Raw genomic sequence first — 19686 nt, forward strand, 5'->3', positions numbered from 1 at the left:
TTCTGGTTTCTACTCTTGCCTTACTAGTACTTACCGTACTTATTTCCCTGTAGTGCCATCCTTCCCATGTATGCAACTGCATACAGAAATATCGACTAAAGAGGAAACAAACTTCCTGCTACTATCTGGGATCAGTAGAAAACAGGTTCATATTTTTCCACTGTTTTTCTTAGACAGGCAATATAGTATGATAAAAAGGGAGTAGCTGAGCTTGGGCGGCGGCCGGGCAGCGCAGCTCCAGAAGGCCCGCAGCACCCGCACGCGCCTGGCCAGGATGCCCAAGAGCAAAGTCAGCTGGGCGCAGGAGCCGCGAGGGAGGAGCCTAAGCGGATGTCGGCCCGCCTGCCGCCTGTCCGCTAAGCCTGCTCCTGCCAACCTACGCCAAGCCCAGGAAGGCGGTGGGCAAGGGTAAATCTTCTGACAAAAAAGTTCAAACAAAAGAGAAATGGGGAGCAAAGGGAAAAAACAGGCTGAAATGACTAACCAAGAAACTAAAGACTTACCTGCTGAAAAGGGAGAAACTGAAAACGAGAAGAGTCCAGCCTCTGATGAAGCAGAAGAGAAAGAAGCCAAGTTGTCCTATCAGTGGTCCCTTCTGGTAATATTTTTATCAACTATTTTGTAAATGCAAGTTTTTTAGTAGTTCTAGAAACATTTTTAAAAAGGAGGGAATCCCACCTCATCCCATTTTTTAAGTGTAAATGATTCTTTTAGAAATGAAATCATTTGCTGGTTGTTTATTTTTGGGTACTGTAATGAGACAAGGAAATAATAGGAATTGCTATAGTTGTGTGTTAGGTAGTAATAACAAGCTGTATTTGGTATTTGCCTAGACTTGTAAAACTAAAATAAAGGCGCCTGGTGACATACTTGCTGTGTGGCAGAATGACATTCCTGAACAATGCCGATATGAACCTTTATCTATGATTTGAGTGGGGGCTCCTGGTCTAGTCGTGTTCTGGTCTTTATCAATGAAGACCAGAGCATGCTGGGCTGAAAATCATTACTTAAACCCCTGGACTTTTGGAGCAAACTGTCAGCAGCACTGTGACCAGAGGATTCCACGTTGCTCTGTCTCTTGACTGCCCCGGCTGCTGTCCACTCCATCACTAACTGCTGATTGACCATTGTCACCAAGGGCAGACTACTGACCACCTTTCCTGTGGCGACGACTGCCACCCAGCCCTCAGCTTATCCAACACCCGAGAACATCCAAAGACATCCGAGGAGCTGAGAGAGGCTATGGTTAGAAGAATCCCCTCCATCTTGCTGACTGACTTCTTGGCTAAGAGATGTTGCATTGAGTAAATCCATGGGGATTGGACTCTAGGTGAACAAGGGAGTGAATCTTCAATGTATTTGTGACTTGCTATTATTAGGAATGTTAAGTTGAATGTGCATTGCATGAATAAAATCCATTTGTTGGAACCAAATTTGATTCCTCTCTTATTGTTCGTGACAGGTACAACCAGAAAATGGTGGGATATTGAAATATGGAAGGCTTGGTGTCAGCTTAACATTCCATAGGTGGGGGTTAGTTTTATATCCTACAATACAAAGCATATTAAATGGCAGTTTGGAGTCACAGTCTTGCATTTAATGTCTTGAATATTTTAAATTACTTCTATTCCTGTGTTTTTAGTAGAATTGTTTCCTGAAGAAGACCACTACTGGATCATTGCTGTCAGACTCATGTGTACTCTGTAACATCTGTGGTCACAGAAGTCTTAGTTTTCCTAATATTTTTAATGTGCTGTGAAAGATTGAAAGTTTGAGTATGTAGTGTGTGTGACAAAGTTTTGAATTAGTGGGACCTAAATAACAACAGCATTCAAATATACTGGTACTTGATATTCTAGGAAGAAAAATTTGCCTCCAAATTCAAAGCTGGAAAGTCACTGGAATAACTGAAAAAGAATCACAGTATAAGGATTTTTAGATTTCTGGTACGTGTGTTAAGAATTGTGTACAAAGTGAAATGTATGTGTACTGATTCTCAATACAGCCAATAAAATCTCAAATATGAAAAAAAAAAAGAGAGTAGCTTTAAAATTCAGATCCAAATTCAAAAGTAGACTCTTCCAACTGTCAGTATGACTTTGGGCAAAGTCATGAATTTGGGCAAGTAATTGAACTCAGGCAAAGATACAAAAACTTTTATCAGCTTTAAGTCTTTTGTATGCTAATGGCACTTAATTATATCTATGTCTAAAGACACCAAGAGGATTCAGTGAGAAAAGTTACTGATGCTCAGTAATTTTTGCTTCCTTTTTCTCATTTCCTGTTTATATATACCCATGAACAGAAAACAATTTAGAGACCAAAAGCAGCGCATTTTTACCATAATAGCACTTTTGGAATCCCCCTTCCCTGCTTTATGGAAAGAACTGCATTTTTAAATAAGCATTCAGATTACAGAAAAATTTTAAAAATTTAGAGTTTGTAAGTTATATAATCACATAGTCTCTATTATATAAAAGTTATGAGACTAAAGAGATAATGCTTTTATCTTTAATTGGGAATTTTTCAAAAAGCAACTGAAACAAAGAAATATTTTGACACTTAACTAACAAGGGGCATTAGACAAACATCAAGATTGTCTTTATCTGAATTCTTAATGAAGCAAGTTGCCTCCAAGGAAGGTTCTTCCCCTGAAACCTCCTGTGCTTTCATTACGCAAGTCCCTAGATAATAATGTTTTATATATCTATCCTCAAAAGCATTTATCATACAGTCTCATCCAAACTTGAAGAAAGAAGTCAAGGAACAACCTATAGACTAAAAATAGGTCTTAAAAATCATAGACTTCCATCTGTCACAATTGATCACCAAGACTGAACATATAGAAAAGTTTCAGGCTGGGAAGATAGCTCAGTTGGTAGAGTGCTTGCCTTGTAAACACAAAGCCCTGGGTTCGATCCCCAGCACTGCAAAAAAAAAAAAAGAAGTTTCAAAGGTGATACTCCAACTTTCGAGGTGGGCTAGTTCTTCGTGAGTTCTGAATACCAGATTCTTCATTTTGCTAAACTGAAATCAGACTTTCAACTATTTCTTCCAATTGATTCCTTTCTTCCCCATAAAGTAATATGGAAATCAAGGGTTCTATTTTCCAAGTTATAGTAGTTAGCCATTCTTCTTCTTTTCCTCAGAATATAGAACTTGGGTATTTCCATGAAAAACCACCCCTAACCAAATTTCAGTACATTTGGATCTAGTTTTATTGATTGCTACCATCTCCCAGGATGGGCCTAAGATTCAAACATGGATTCATAGAACTTAGAGAAGCACAGTTATTAATTCAAGAAAGAACACAAACTCAATTCAGGTTAGAACTTTTGCTCTGAATTGTTGAATGATAAAAAACACTCTCTGTTTCAGCTGACTAGGAAGTAAAGGTTCTCTGGCTACCATTTTGCTGATAAGAAGCAAGAACCTATCAGGATATGGGGCCGACATATACAAAGAAAGAACAGAAAGAATATCTGGGTCCTCAAATATGGAGCCAAGTATGAATGCAGATCTACTTCCTGCTTTTTTCAGTTATATAAATTTATGCATTCCTTTTTTTTTCTTTAATTTTCTTGAGTTGCAGCATCTACTGTCCCCTGTAGTCAAAACAATCCTGACTAAAACACACATTATAACTCTAAAACACCATTATAAATTTATTTGGACTGATACTCCTTCCTCCCCATAATCTTCTATTATTTAACACAAACATTCCCAGATCTTTTTTGCTCCTATTAAATAAATTCACCAAATCCCCTTCAGTTATAAAATAAAAATAAAGGTTTTGACACAAAAGGCATATATACATAAAATATGAAAAGAAACTTTGAAACTACAAGATGAACCTTTTCCTTTGAAACACTTCAGAAATGCTGCATCATGTCAATTAATCTGGAAAATTCAATCTTTGTTATCAAGAAATCAGATATTCAAAAGACTTATTTTGGTAATACTTTATTAGCAACTCAAATTATCTTATATTTCAAAATAATCCAGGCACATGGTATTTGTGAATATTTTATGACTATCATTTTTTACCACCTTAATTATCCTCAATTAATTCAATATTCTAATGTTTTCTACTAAATTGATTAAATGTACATTTGTGTACTAAGGGCAATTTGATACTCTATTCCAACCACACCAAAAATAAACAATGCATAGTTCTTTAATCTAAGGATCTTATGCTTCCTGGGTTAAATAAAAACTTTTTATCTCAACACATCAGTATTATCACTATCAGTCAGGCTCTACCATTCATTCTGTCATTCCTAAGAGTTTAAAATATGACAAACCTGATGCCAAGCACTTTATGGATAAGTCTCATTTAATCCTCTTAAATTAATGATGCAGGATTGCTAGCACCAGTTTGTAGACAAGAAAACTGAGGGAGAAAGAAGTAACATGTCCAAAGTCACACAACATAGAGATGGCAAAGTCAGTAATCAAAAGTGTCTATTTCTAAAGTTTATGTCCTTATCCATGATGCAATTCTGCCTCCAATCTCTATAATAAGTGGGATACAGGCAAACAATGTTCTCATGAGACAACAATAGGGAAACAAACACTTCTGCTTGATAATAAGACTTTTTAAAGAGAAGACATTTTATGAGTTTATTTTCAAACTAGGCAGGTAAAATGAACAGACTTAAGAAAAAAAATCAACTCATCTAATATATACCTGGAATTTATGCTGGAAATATATATCAAACATTTTGACAATCAGAACTGTGGGGAAAGTCCTTTTGTTTCTAGATTACCTAAAGCTGATGAGGATGACTAGCCCTGAGCAGATTGTGAATACAGTTCTTTGTGCCTGCTGACTCTTTCCTATCTGTCCCTTGACTTTCCAGATTTGGTGTGAGAGTACTGCCTCATTCCTTAATATACTGCATTTTTTTGTTGTTTTTCTTCTTTTATTCTAAAGACACTCCTTTTTTTTTAATATCTCCCCTAAGGAAGGAATCCTGGTATTACAATCTACACTTTGATCTGTGTTCATGTCATCGTTATTATTCCCAAGATAGACTTATGTTTAAGCCTTATTTCTGGTTATGAAATGAAATTCTTTAAGTTTTTGAAAGCATCATCAGTCAGCAGGCAGAGAATTTTCGGTGTAAAAAGAGATGGTGAGGGATGCCTTCAAAGGAGCGCTGCACAAACAGTCCAGCTACATACCCGCAGTTAGGCTGGGTGCTGGTGACATACAGCTCCCCACTGCTTTCCCTCTCTGAGTTCTTTCTTCTGCCTTGGTCCCATTCACAGAGAAGATCCCTTGTCCATTCCTGTGGACAAGATGGTGGTCAGACGCTAATTACAGCCTTTTCCAAATCTCTTGCCAAGGCTATCAATAAGAAAGAAAACCAAGAGAATTTTATCTCATACTTTTGCACTTTCCACTTCCTCCCTGATGCAGGTGTTAATGAACAGTGAAAATACCAAAAAAGGTACAAGATACAGATGATTCAGCAATTGAACAGAGAGACCCTGAGTAAACAGCTTTTGTAATATGATCTGCAACTGTTATCTTGTGAAAGAAGCAATTAGGGTGTAATATTCATTCCTGGGTATCTCAGACTAAAGAATATGTTAAAACTGGAAAAACTGCAAATTTAAATGGACAAAAGCAGTATCCCTGAAACCAACCCCCACATACAGACACATTTTTATCAGATTATTTTATATTTATTTATTTGTATGTGGTGCTGAGGATGGAACCCAGTGCCTCGCAGGTGCTAGGCAAGCACTCCACCCCTGAGCTACAACCCCAGCCCCTATCACTTATTTTAAATTACATTTCTCTTTGATATCCCTTCCCCACAATTTAGGCATATTCACAGGTAAATTCAAACAGAACAAGCTAAAAAGAGCCATTTGGGGTAGGACAAGTAACAAATGTAAATATCATACCTTATAATTCCTGTCTTTGAAACTTAATTTCCATTTGATATTGTACTACTACTGTAAATATAGTGCTTCTTTATAAGGTACAAAACATTATTATAAGACCAAAAGTAAAGAATTCACTTTTTTTTTTAAACAAAAAAAGGTGTCATTTCAAGCATTATGTTACACTATGACCCGGAAAAGCTGAAAATGTCCTTAACAAGGTTTTGCTATTTGAAGATTTCCCTTCTGTTGTGACACTCAGAAACCACAAACCAGACAACACAGGCATCAAGACCGGGCTGGTGCTGCTTCCTGTCAAGCCGAGCACAGGTTCCACCAGAGTTTGATGTGTCATGTGTGCATATGCTGCTTTTCATTTGGCAAGCCTTTTTTTAATGTCTTAACAGACGGCTAAGGAATAAGTGTTCTTTTGTTTGTCAGATTTTAGGCATTCTGGGGGACATTTTAAAGCTACGTGGGTTCAGTTTGCTCTATTCCAAGTGAGACTATGACATCTTTTTAAAAATCTGTTCCACTTGATCCATGTATTGGCACTATAAGTTTTTCCTTTTTCAGAGGACAATGGGCTACTTATTAATGAGCTAACCAGCAAAATCCTTAGCTTTATCGGGAAGCATAAGTTTCCAGGTCCCAACTGAACAGAAGGTTCTGTTTACAATGTGGACCAAATCTGGGAATTATTCCTTCTTTCAGAAGTCATCATGTTCAAAACCTAGAATATTGCCTCACATAGAACACGTGATCAGAGAGTATTTGCTGAGGTGGCCCATTGCTACCACCAATAGCTTGAACCAAAAAAAAAAAAAAAGCCATGAGACATTTAGCAGGACAGAAAAAGGTAAATCTAGGCTAAAATCAAAACAGAGACAATCAATGCTTTTTTGCCACAGAATCTTATATTTCAAAAATTCCTTCTGAAGAGAAATTAGAGATTTATTTGAGCACTCACGGGTGGCATGGATCAGTCAGGTGCCTGTACAGTGCTAATTTTAATAGAATGTGATTTGTCTCAAATATTTTCATATTTACATTTGTAAATCCATTACAAGATTGAGCAGTACAGCTCATGTTTTTTTTTTGTTTGTTTTGAATATATATTTATTCACAACATTTGGTGACAGAGACAAAGCATGACTCAGTTACAAAGGTGGAAACAGAGGCCTAAGTTAGGAGGTTTGTGAGCAACTTCCCACTTCCATCAGGTACCACATCGTATCCAATGTACTTCCCCCTTCTCAGGAGAAAACAATGTCTGGAATTGTAGCATATTTTTTTTTTTCTACATGTGAAATTTTTCTTTAAGGTACATAAGTGGTAGTGAAATATATAGGTCAAGAGCAATACTGGGAATCCCAAATTTGCCAAGTAAGTGAGATTAATGAGAATTGAGAGGCAGACTTTTAATCTATAAACTCCCAAAATTGTAGACACCATGTGAAGAGTGTGTGAACACATGCAGTTTTGCATTTTAGGTCATCAAACTGTCTCCCAGACTCAAGGATGCCTTAGGATGTGTCCTCAGGACAGATTCCTGAAGACAGTAAAGGCCAGTGATATTTAGCAGAACAGCTTTGAAAACCAGGGGTTTTCATTTAAGTTCTTCAGCTGACAATTCAGTGTGCCTCGTCTTTTGTGTATACTTATTATCTTCCTCTTGAGAGGACTTATCATCTCTGCTCTTCCTAAATTTCCTTGACATTCTTCTCCCTCTTGTGCCAGACTGAGCTCTGACATGGGAACGTGCAGAGAGGAAAGGGCAGACTCCAGGGTCCTGTGGCAGCACAGTGGGCAAGTTTCTCCTCAGGACTGATCACTGCAGAGTTCTCCCCTGTGTGGAGAGATACAAAAGGGCTCAGGTTCAACCAGATTCCAGAGGGTTTGCACAGATCCGAGCCTAGGTTTTGTGGAAGAGAAGCAAGTTTGGGAGAACTCATGACCACTTATCAACTGTGCATCCATTCTGAGGACCAGGATTCCCAGCCTAGCACCCTGCCTGGAGATAGTAGTAGACGACAAACTCCCAAGACCATCAGATGAGGAAGCTGGAGTGGGAAGAGATTTGAGACAGTGAATTGCATGGAACAAGGGTGGAGAAGCCAGGAAAGGTGGACTAAGGAAGCCCAGTTTGGGAGAAGGAGAAGACAGGATGTAGGACAAGGAAGTCCACACAGAAGGACAGTCTGTAGAGAGAGGAACTGGGTTTGGAGATATGATCCAAACAGAGGAAAGGGACAGAGAGGATGTAAGCAGGGTCACTCTCCCCAAAGGAGAAAGTTTGCATAATGAGGATAAGTTTTTTAAAAACAGGGAGATGGGACTATGGAAAGGAGAATCTGGGGCAGATGAATATCAGCAAAGGCAAAAGATAGAACAATGGCTGAGGAGAAAGCAAGAGCTGAAGTGGTCTGGGCTTTCTGGTGGTGGACTGGGCTTAGATGGTAAACGGCTGAATACTGAACAAAGCACCTTTTCTCTGGTTTCTTTACTCATCCCCAGCCTTCCGCTCCAGTCATTCAGGCAGAAGAGGAACATGGGTGATCATTGGATTCAAAGAAGATGAATGTGAATCTGCCAGAGTTTTCTGACTCGAACCAGAGTATAGAACCCAGGATTCAGACTAAGTCTTCTGTTCAGAAAAGAGGTGCAGTTTTCAGATTCAGAAGTGGAGGTGGAATTCATCAGTGTTTTCTGACTTGACCCAGAAGGTAGAACGCCCAGCCTCACACTGTCCTCTGTGACAAAAAGAAAAGAGGAGTAGTCATGTGATTCTGAGAAGGAAGTGGAAGTGGATTTGTCAGTTTTCTGACTTGACTGAGAGATTAGATCCCAGTCTTCAGACCCAGTCCTCTGTCCTGGAGCAGAAAGAGAAGCAGTCATCAGATTCAGAGAAGCTGGAAATGGATCTGTCCAAGTTTTCTGACTCCACATAAAGGGTAGAACTTGGGCTTTCACTTCAGTGCTCTGGCCAGAAGAAGAGAGAGTGGTCATCAGAATCTGAGGAGGAGCTGGAGGATGCGGGCCTTGAGCCTAAGCACCTCTGGGTCAGGGAGATACTGTGAGCTCAAGATGAAGCTAAAGTGACAGCATGTGTACCCAGTGCTACCAGAGCACCACGAGGTATTCACCAGTCTTCATGTCTAAGAACTGCATCCATGAATTCAAACAGCCTCTCTTCTTCCTTCCAGATCACTGGGTGAGGAATGAGATGCATTTTCAGCAGGATATCCACGGAGACACTGTGAGAGTAGTGAGGAAGAGAGGGGCCTCTAGGACAGATAATCCAGGACCACCCAGACGCTTCTAAACAGAGCTACAGAGTTACCATGTCATACTCATGGGAGCTGGGAGTATACATGAGTCCATGAAGGAATGATGAGAAACCAGGGTTCTTTCTGGTTCCATTTATTCCTCAGACATCCCCTAAATTTGAGAGTCCTGAATTCATATCTCCCAGAGGTGAAACATCAGCTCATGTTAAAACTGCATTGCCAGTGAGACAGCACAGTGAAGCAAATATTAACCAGTGCTTTCTGCTCTTGAAACATTATCTTATGCTTCCCTCAGCTGATGCATTTGCATACACTACCGTGGTCTCAAGTTCTCCCATTATTTTGTTTTCTAATAAATACTTGGGTGACAAAACACAAGAAAAATAAATGGATAACAATATACAAAAAATGTAAACATGGATGAGAGACTGTAAAAGTTCCAAAGTGCAATATCATCCTGGATATTAAAATCGAGTTTATCAGTAGCTCCAGTCACATCCAAGCAATAGTCAAGGGAAGAAAGGATAACAATCAGTAGACCATTGTGAACTGATAAGTTATCTGACACGATGAAGGAAAGCTAAATATCATTGAATTTTGGAAGCTGGCAATTACCATCATATGAACAAAACTGGAACAAATTGTAACTGAAGACCTATCGATATTTCTTTTTTTTATTGTAAACAAATGGGATACATGTTGTTTCTCTATTTGTACATGGAGACAAGGCATACCATTTGTGTAATCATAAATTTACGTATGGTAATGTTGTTTGACCCATTCTGTTATTATTTTCCCTCCCCCCGACCCCTCCCACCCCTCTTTTCCCTCTATACAGTCCTTCCTTCCTCCCTCCTTACCACCCTCCTAATCCCTAACCCTAAACCTAACCCTAACACTAACACTAACCCCTCCCAACCCCCATTATATATCCTCATCCACTTATCAGCAAGATCATTCGTCCTTTGATTTTTTGAGATTGGCTTATCTCACTTAGCATGATATTATCCAATTTCATCCATTTGCCTGCAAATGCCATAATTTTATCATTCTTCATGGTGGAATAATATTCCATTGTATATATATGCCACAGTTTCTTTATCCATTCATCAACTGAAGGGCATCTAGGTTAGTTCCACAATCTGGCTATGGTGAATTGAGCAGCAATGAACATTGATGTGGCTGTATCTCTGTAGTATACTGATTTTAAGTCCTTTGGGTATAGGCCAAGGAGTGGGATAGCTGGGTCAAATGGTGGTTCCATTCCAAGCTTTCTGAGGAGTCTCCATACTGCTTTCCAGAGTGGCTGCACTAAATTGCAACCCCATCAGCAATGTATGAGTGTACCTTTTTCCCCACATCCTCGCCAACTCCTATTGTTGCTTGTGTTCTTCATAATCGCTATTCTAATTGGGGTGAGATGGAATCTTAGGGTAGTTTTGATTTGCATTTCTATTCTTACTTGAGATGTTGAACATTTTTTCATATATCAGTTGATGCTTGTACATCTTCTTCTGTGAAGTGTCTGTTCATTTCCTTAGACCATTTGTTGATTGGATTATTTGTATTCTTGGTGTAGAGTTTTTTGAGTTCTTTATAGATTCTGGAAATAAGCGCTCTATCTGAAGTATGAGTGGCAAAGATATTCTCCTACTCTGTAGGCTCTCTCTTCACATTACTGATAGTTTCCTTTGCTAGAGAAAGCTTTTTAGTTTGAATCTATCCCAGTTTTTGATTCTTGCTCTTATTTCTTGTGCTATGGGAGTCCTGTTAAGGAAGTCTGATCCTAAGCCAACAAGTTGAAGATTTGGACCTACTTTTTCTTCTCTAAGATGCAAGGTCTCTGGTCTGATTCCGAGGTCCTTGATCCATTTTGAGTTGAGTTTTGTGCAGGGTGAGAGATAGGGGTTTGATTTAATTCTGTTGCATATGGTTTTCCAGTTTTCCCAGCACCATTTGTTGAAGAGGCTATCTTTTCTCCATTGCATATTGTTGGAACCTTTGTCTAGTATGAGAAAATTGCTCTTATTTGGGTTTGTGTCCATGTCCTCTATTCTGTACCATTGATCTACCTGTCTATTTTGGTACCAATACCATGCCATTTTTTTTACTACTGCTTTGTAAGAGAGTTGTAGATCTGGTATTGCGATAACCCCTGCTTCGCTCTTTCTACTGAGGATTGCTTTAGCTATTCTGGGTTTTTTATTCTTCCAGATGAATTTCATAATTGCTTGCTCTATTTCTGTAAGGCACATCATTGGGATTTTAATTGGAATTGCATTGAATCTGTATAGCACTTTAGGTAGTATGGCCATTTTGACAATATTAATTCTGCCTATCCAGGAACATGGGAGATCTTTCCATCTTCTAAGGTTTTCTTGAATTTCTTTCTTTAGTGTTCTGTAGTTCTCATTGTAGAGGTCTTTCACCTCTTTTGTGAGATTGATTCCCAAGTATTTTATTTTTTTGATGCTATTATGAATGGGGTAGTTTTCCTAATTTCTCTTTCTGAAGATTCATCACTTATGTATAAAAATGCATTGGATTTAAGAGCATTGATCTTGTAACCTGCTACTTTACTGAATTCACTTATGAGTTCTAAAAGTTTTCTGGTGGAATTTCCAGGTTCCTCTAAATATATAATCATGTCATCAGCGAACAGGGATAGTTTGAGTTCTTCTTTTCCAATTCGTATCCCTTTAATTTCTTTGGTTTGTCTAATTGCTCTGGCTAGAGTCTCAAGGACGATGTTGAATAGAAGTGGTGAAAGAGGGCATCCCTGCCTTGTTCCAGTTTTTAGGGGGAACGCTTTCAGTTTTTCACCATTTAGAATGATATTGGCCATGGGCTTAGCAGAGATGGCCTTTATAATGTTAAGGAATGTTCCCACTACCCCAAGTTTTTCTAGTGTTTTGAGCATGAAGGGATGCTGTATTTTATCAAATGCTTTTTCTGCATCTATTGAAATAATCATGTGATTCTTAACTTTAAGTCTGTTGATATGGTGAATGACATTGATTGATTTCCGGATGTTGAACTAACCTTGCATCCCTGGGATAAATCCACTTGATCATGGTGCATATCTTTTACATATATTTTTGTATGCAATTTGCTAAAATTTTGTTGAGAATTTTTGTGTCGATGTTCATTAAGGAAATTGGTTTGAAATTTTCTTTCCTCGATGTGTCTCTGTCTGGTTTAGGTATCAGGGTGATATTGGCTTCATAGAATGAGTTTGGGAGGGTTCCCTCCTCTTCTATTTCATGGAATACTTTGAGGAGTATTGGAATGAGCTCTTCTTTAAAGGTTTTGTAGAACTCGGCTGAGAACCCATCTGGTCCCAGACTTTTCTTTGTTGGTAGGCTTTTGATGACCTCTTCTATTTCATTGCTTGAAATTGGTTTATTTAAGTTGTGTATGTCCTCCTCGTTCAGTTTAGGTAATTCATATGTCTCTAGAATTTGTTGATGTCTTTGAGGTTTTCTGTTTTGTTGGAGTATAGATTTTCAAAATAGCTTCTAATTATGTTTTGTATTTCAGTCGTGTCTGTTGTGATATTTCCTTGTTCATTCCGAATTTTAGTAATTTGAGTTTTCTCCCTCTTTCTCTTTGTTAGTGTGGCAAAGGGTTTATCAATTTTATTTATTTTTTCAAAGAACTAACTATTTATTTTGTTAATTTTTCCGATTGCTTCTTTTGTTTCAATTTCATTAATTTCAGCTCTGATTTTAACTATTTCCTGTCTTCTACTACTTTTGGTGTTGGTCTGTTCTTCTTTTTCTAGGGCTTTGAGCTATAGTGTTAAGTCGTTTATTTGTTGATTTCTACTTCTTTTGTTGAATGCACCCCATGAAATAAATCTTCCTCTAAGTACTGCTTTCATAGTGTCCCAGAGATTTTGATATGATGTGTCTTTGTTCTCGTTTACTTCTAAGAATGTTTTTATTTCCCTCCTGATGTCTTCCGTTATCCATTCATCATATAATAGCATATTATTTAATCTCCAGGTATTGAAGAGGTTTCTGTTTTTTATTCTGTCGTTTATTTCTAATTTCAATCCATTATGATCTGATAGAGTACAAGGTAGTATCTCTATCTTCTTGTATTTGCTAACAGTAGCTTTGTGGCATAAAATATGGTCTATTTTAGAGAAGGAACCATGTGCTGCTGAGAAGAAAGTGTATTCGTTCTTTGTTGGATGGTATATTCTATATATGTGGTTAAGTCTAAATTGTTGATTGTTTTATTGAGATCTATGCTTTCTTTATTCAATTTTTGTTTGGACGATCTATCCAGTGGTGAGAGAGGTGTGTTATAATCGCCTAGTATTATTGTGTTGTGGTCTATTTGATTTCTGGAATTGAGAAGGATTTGTTTGACGTACATGGATGAGCCAATGTTCGGGGCATAGATATTTATGATTGTTATGTCTTGCTGATTTATGCTTCCCTTAAGCAATATGTAATGTCCTTCTTTATCCCTTCTGAGTAGTTTTGGCTTGAAGTCCACATTACCTGAAATGAGGATGGATACTCCAGCTTTTTTGCTGTGTCCGTGTGCATGGTATGTTTTTTCCCATCCTTTCACCTTTAGTCTATGGGTATCTCTTTCTATGAGATGAGTCCCTTGCAGGCAGCATATTGTTGGATTTTTCTTTTAGTCCAATCTGCCAGTCTATGTCTTTTGATTGATGAGTTCAGGCCATTAACATTAAGGGTTATTATTGTGATATGATTTGTATTCCCAGTCATTTGCCTCATTTTTGTTTTTTGACATGATTTGGTTTCTCCTTTATTTGGCTATTCCTTTAGGCTAGTTCCTCCCATTGCTGATTTGCATCGTTGTTTTTCATCTCTTCCACATGGAATATTTTGGTGAGAATGTTCTGTAATGCCGGCTTTCTTTTTTTAAATTCCTTTAGCTTTTGTTTACCATGGAAGGATTTTATTTCATTGTCAAATCTGAAAGTAAGTTTTGCTGGGTATCAGATTCTTGGTTTGCATCCGTCTTCTTTCAGGGCTTGGTAAATGTTGTTCCAGGCCCTTCTAGCTTTTAGGGTCTGGATTGAAAAATCTGCTGATATTCTTATTGGTTTCCCCCTGAATGTAATTTGATTCTTTTCTCTCGCGGCCTTTAAAATTCTGTCTTTATTTTGTATGTTAGGTATTTTCATAATAATGTGCCTTGGTGTGGGTCTGTTGTAATTTTGTATATTTAGAGTCCTATAAGCCTCTTATACTTGATTTTCCATTTCATTCTTCAGATTTGGGAAATTTTTTGATATTATTTCATTGAATAGATTGTTCATTCCTTTGGTTTGTTTCTCTAAGCCTTCCTCAATCCCAATAATTCTTAAATTTGGCCTTTTCATGATATCCCATAATTCTTGTAGATTCTGTTCATTTCTTACCATCTTCTCTGTTTGGTCAACTTTGTTTTCAAGATTAAATATTTTGTCTTCAATGTCTGAGGTTCTGTCTTCCAGGTGTTCTATCCTATTGGTTATGCTTTCTATGGAGTTTTTAACTTGGTTTATTGTTTCCTTCATTTCAAGGATTTCTGTTTGTTTGTTTTTTTTTTCAGTATCTCTAACTCTTTATTGAAATGATCTCTTGCTTCCCATATTTGGTCTTTTAACTGTTGATTGGTGTGATCATTTAATGCCTGCATTTGCTCTTTCATCTCCTCCTTCAATGCCTTCATTTGCTCTTTCATCTCCTCGTTTGCTTCCCTGATTGTTTTAATTATGTACATTCTGAGCTCCCTTTCTTACATTTCTTCTGCTGTGCTATCATTGGGTTTTATTAATATAGTATCTAGGTTTGTTTGTGACATTTTCTTCTCTTGTTTTCTCATATTGGTCCAGTGTCAGTGGGACTCTGAGATATTGCAGATTTCCTCTATTGGCTTATAGTGTCCCAGTAGATTTCCAGTGTATCATCTCCCAGCCTTCAGTAGCCTGAAGTCTTGGAGTAACTTGATAATGCAGTGCTTCTGAAGAAAGCTGCCCCTAGCCCGCTACTGGTTCCAGGGCTTGGAGCTGGCTCTGTGCGGAAAGGCTCTCACTGGGCGGTCTGCTTCGAGAAGCTAGACGTGAAAGAAGCCTGCTGCTGGAGGGAGCAGGGCTTCTTGGGGAAGTCCCTGGCTGCCATGTCCTGATCCCTGAAGCTGCCTGCGGGCCAGAGCTCGCTGCTGGCGGGACTTGGAGCTGTTTCTGTGCAGAAAGGTTCTCCTTGGGTGGCCAGCTCCAAGAAGTTGGCCATGCGGGAGGAGCCCACCGCCAGAGTGAGCAGGGTTACCTGGGGAAGACTCTAGCTGCTCTACCCTGCTCTGATAAACCACCCCTATCTGGGCCTGCCGCCCAGGCCGAGCTTCACCCAGTGGGGGAGACTCATCCCGTGGCTCTATTTTAGTCCGAGTCTCTCAATGCCTCCCCTTCTTGAATCCTTGGTTCTGGAGCGACTGGAGATGCAGTCACCCTCTAGTCCGCCATCCTGGATAGCCCCATGGCCCTATTGATATTTCAAAAGAAAGAAGAGAATGGAGGGATGGGATATAATTCTGAGAATGCATTTATATAAGAACTATGAAGAGAAATGCAAATCAAAACTACCATAAGATTTCATCTCACCCCAATTAGAATGGCAATTATCAAGAACACAAGCAACAATAGGTGTTGGCGAGGATGTGGGGAAAAAGGTACACTCATACATTGCTGGTGGGGTTGCAAATTAGTGCAGTCACTCTGGAAAGCAGTATGGACATTCCTCAGAAAGCTTGGAATGGAACCACCATTTGACCCAGTTATCCCACTCCTTGGCCTATACCCAAAGGACTTAAAATCAGCATACTACAGAGATACAGCCACATCAATGTTCATTGATGCTCAATTCACCATAGCCAGATTGTGCAACCAAACTAGATGCCCTTCAGTTGATGAATGGATAAAGAAACTGGCATATATATACAATGGAATATGACTCCACCATGAAGAATGATAAAATTATGGCATTTGCAGGCAAATGGATGAAATTGGATAATATCATGCTAAGTGAGATAAGCCAATCTCAAAAAACTAAAGGACGATTGATCTCACTGATAAACAGATGAGGACATATAATGGGGGGTGAGAGGGGTTAGTGTTAGAGTTAGGGATAAGGAGTGTGGTAAGAATGGAGGAAGGAAGGACTGTATAGAGGGAAAAGAGGGGTAGGAGGGGTGGGGGGGAGGGAAAAAATAACAGAATGAATCAAACAACATTACCCTATGTAAATTTATGATTACACAAATGGTATGCCTTGCTTCCATTTACAAATGGAGAAACAACATGTATCCCATTTGTTTACAATAAAAAACAAAAGAAATATTGATAGGTCTTCAGTTACAATTTGTTCCAGTTTTGTTCATATGATGGTAATTGCCAGCTTCCAAAATTCAAAAATAAAATTTTTTTTTAAATGTAAAAAACCAAAAACAAACAAACAAAAAAAAAAGAACTATGGCAAAAAAAATCTCATTGAGATAGTAAAACAATTTACAAGGTACATTTCATCCTTACCCTCCCAACAACCACATAGCAAGAGGAATATAATTTGAATTCCATAGTATGAGATTCAAGGACATCTCAAAAAATTCTTTCCTAGATGAAAAAGAAATCCTTCTAGGTATTGTTATACCATATTAAAATAATTGTGTGAAACTTGAGTGACAAAAATTTCTGAAAATGCCAATTGATTCATAAGCTCTGTGCTGTATCCTAGGCATCAATGCTTCTCCACTGAGTGGTATGGTAATTGTTTATTTTTATGCTCCCCTTGGTGAATATGAAATGCAAACCCTTACCATGTGCTTTCTATCTTCAAACACTTTCCTATTCCCATTGAACTGCTATTTCTTGATTAGGGCATTATCCAGCTGGTTTGATTCCCTTTATGGGTTAGGACTAGTTTCCTAGGAATATATGAGTAGGTCTTTATGTCCCTCCTGGAGACATGATGTTATGGCCCTGGTGTTAACTCTTCTATCCATAGCCCAATGAGATGCCCAGTCAGTACTTCTTAGTGATCATAATACACATTTTTGTTATTCTAGCATCCCATACCATTTTTATCTCCTGAAATACCATACATCTCTTGGTGTGATGCCATTATTTCAGCCTTTTAAAGACCTGTATTTATATTCTAATATGTACCCAGTTATATGCTTCACGAAGATTCAAATTGAAGTTACATTTTTAAAAGTGTTCTTCCATAACCTCCTTAATCTTTAAGGAGGAAGAGTTGAAAGCAATCCACAGAGCACAGCTTCTATTGAAAGAATAATTCTTACTGTAGTTCAAAGATTCCTCCGCAAGTAGACTATGACCATGGCTTTATTGAAAATGATATGGGTAACTGCATGAGAATCTATCTGTACATGATAAAACAAAACAACAATGAGGTTGAATACAGATAGGAGATAATTCTTTGGGGAGAAAAAAAATACTACTTGATTTTAATAAAAACTTTGTAGTTCCCAAAAAAGTCATCTAAAAAGATCTCCAAATCATCAGAAAGATGGAATTATTTGAAGACAAAAATGTCATTTCTGACACTAGTTTTGTAATTCCCTTTAATCTTTTACTACTTGCAGAGTGAAAGAAATGCTTATGCAGCTGGGAAAACACAAGAAAATAAATTCTTCAGTAAATAATGAAACAACTTATGAACTTTGTTGTTTAAGATCACATTTTTTCAAAAAGTCAAGGAATATATTCTATTGTAAATTAGAATAGATATTTTACATATATCTATCAAATAATATATTCATAAACAAAGGAATCATTTCATAAATGTATTCTAATTTTTATGATTAAATAAGGAAATTTTTCATTTTTGGTACTGTCTAATTTTTGGAATGATTTTATTTTTTCAAAATTTCATCTGATAATATTGTTCATAGCCCATCTACTAATAAATATTTAAATTTCACATTTCTTATATTTTTATTTTTTATAACATTTTATTTATGTTTCTGTTGTCACTGATTTTTAGAGTATTAATTCTAGAAGCTATTAACATAAAATGCCAATGTTTATATTTATACTTTGATATTAACATAAAATAAATGCTAAGACATTGATACTGTCATTTTATTTTACAATCCCTAGACATATGACTCTCCTCTCATCTTCAGTGACTTTTCCCCCTTTTTCCCGTGGAATAAGGACTTTGAAAGACTGGGAAGTAGTTCTTCATCATTTGCTATCAGACACCTTTATTCTACAAGGATGGAGGATGGCAGACCATCAGATGGTCCATGATGGATAGGACAGTGGATAAGAAGTCATGAATCAGGCCACATCCCTCCTTGATTCTTCAGAATCCTATAATTTTCTTTCAAAAACCACTGAGAAAAATGACCACTTAAGTTAAGTTGCCATATTTATCAGAGTGAAGATTTCCTAGAATATCTTCATGAGATGTCAACATCATATTTTATTCTCCAGAAGAATGAATTGATAGTATAACTACTTCTGAGTTCTTAAAAATGACATTGCACCAAGCGGGATTCTCCACTATAAGCTGGATGCTGGCAATCTTAAACAGGAAAAAGATAACTATTAGAAAATTAGGGTTCAGCTGACACAACCTATGAAGAAGCTTCAAGACCAAAGCCCAAAAATCCCATCTGAGTAGGAATGATAGTAGAGTGAAACAGACATTATTATCTCATGTACATATATGATTGCATGACTGATGTGATCCTACAATGTGTATAATCAGAAAAATGAGAGATTATACTCCATTTATGTAGGATCTATCAAAATGTATAAATGTACATGTGTAAATGTCATGTACAACAAAATAGAACAAAATAAAGAATCCCATCTGAATCAAAGGAGGCAGGAATCTTCAATGGCATCGCAGGAACTCTGGGATTAGGATGACCCAGAACATCACTACCATCCTGACAGTGAATAACTTCACTGACCTGCAGCAGTTGTGAATGAATTCTAAGTTACCCTGTTATTTCTGCACCCTTTTTAAGTCCTCAGCAGAAACATCCAACTGATAAAGCAAAGGTATATTTCTTCACCACAATTAGGAAATTCTCTCAAATAAAAAAGAGGGTGGATGTCTGGAAGTCAATAATCAACAAGAACAACAAATGCACATAGGGAGCTCTAGATTTCTATACTATCACGCTTTGTCCATAAATAAAGAGTAGAATTAAAATAAACTTTCATTTCTTGATGTGGGGCATACTTCAAAAGGAGCCGGGATCATCCAGCAAACATGGAAGTCACATGGCAGGGCCTTTGGGATTCTGGCACTTAGACTGCAATATTCTCAAAATATGTTGAATGCCAAATCCAACTTCCTCAAGACTTGAGACTTCTGTCCCAAGACTAAATACTGGAAGATGAAATAATATCTTTTTAAAAGAAGAAAACAGGGAGGAGAAAGAATTTAAAATCCATTATCAAATGCTTGTGATGAAAGTGTCTATAATTATT

At 37.7% G+C, this 19686-nt stretch overlaps 1 pseudogene; it reads left to right on the forward strand.

Moving 5' to 3' along the window:
• Positions 1 to 274: 274 nt before the first annotated feature.
• On the forward strand, positions 275 to 18489 carry LOC124986313 (non-histone chromosomal protein HMG-14-like; annotated as a pseudogene).
• The last annotated feature ends 1197 nt before the right edge of the window (positions 18490 to 19686 follow it).

The sequence above is a fragment of the Sciurus carolinensis genome, chromosome 6 (assembly GCF_902686445.1).
Source record: "Sciurus carolinensis chromosome 6, mSciCar1.2, whole genome shotgun sequence".
Taxonomy (NCBI): domain Eukaryota; kingdom Metazoa; phylum Chordata; class Mammalia; order Rodentia; family Sciuridae; genus Sciurus; species Sciurus carolinensis.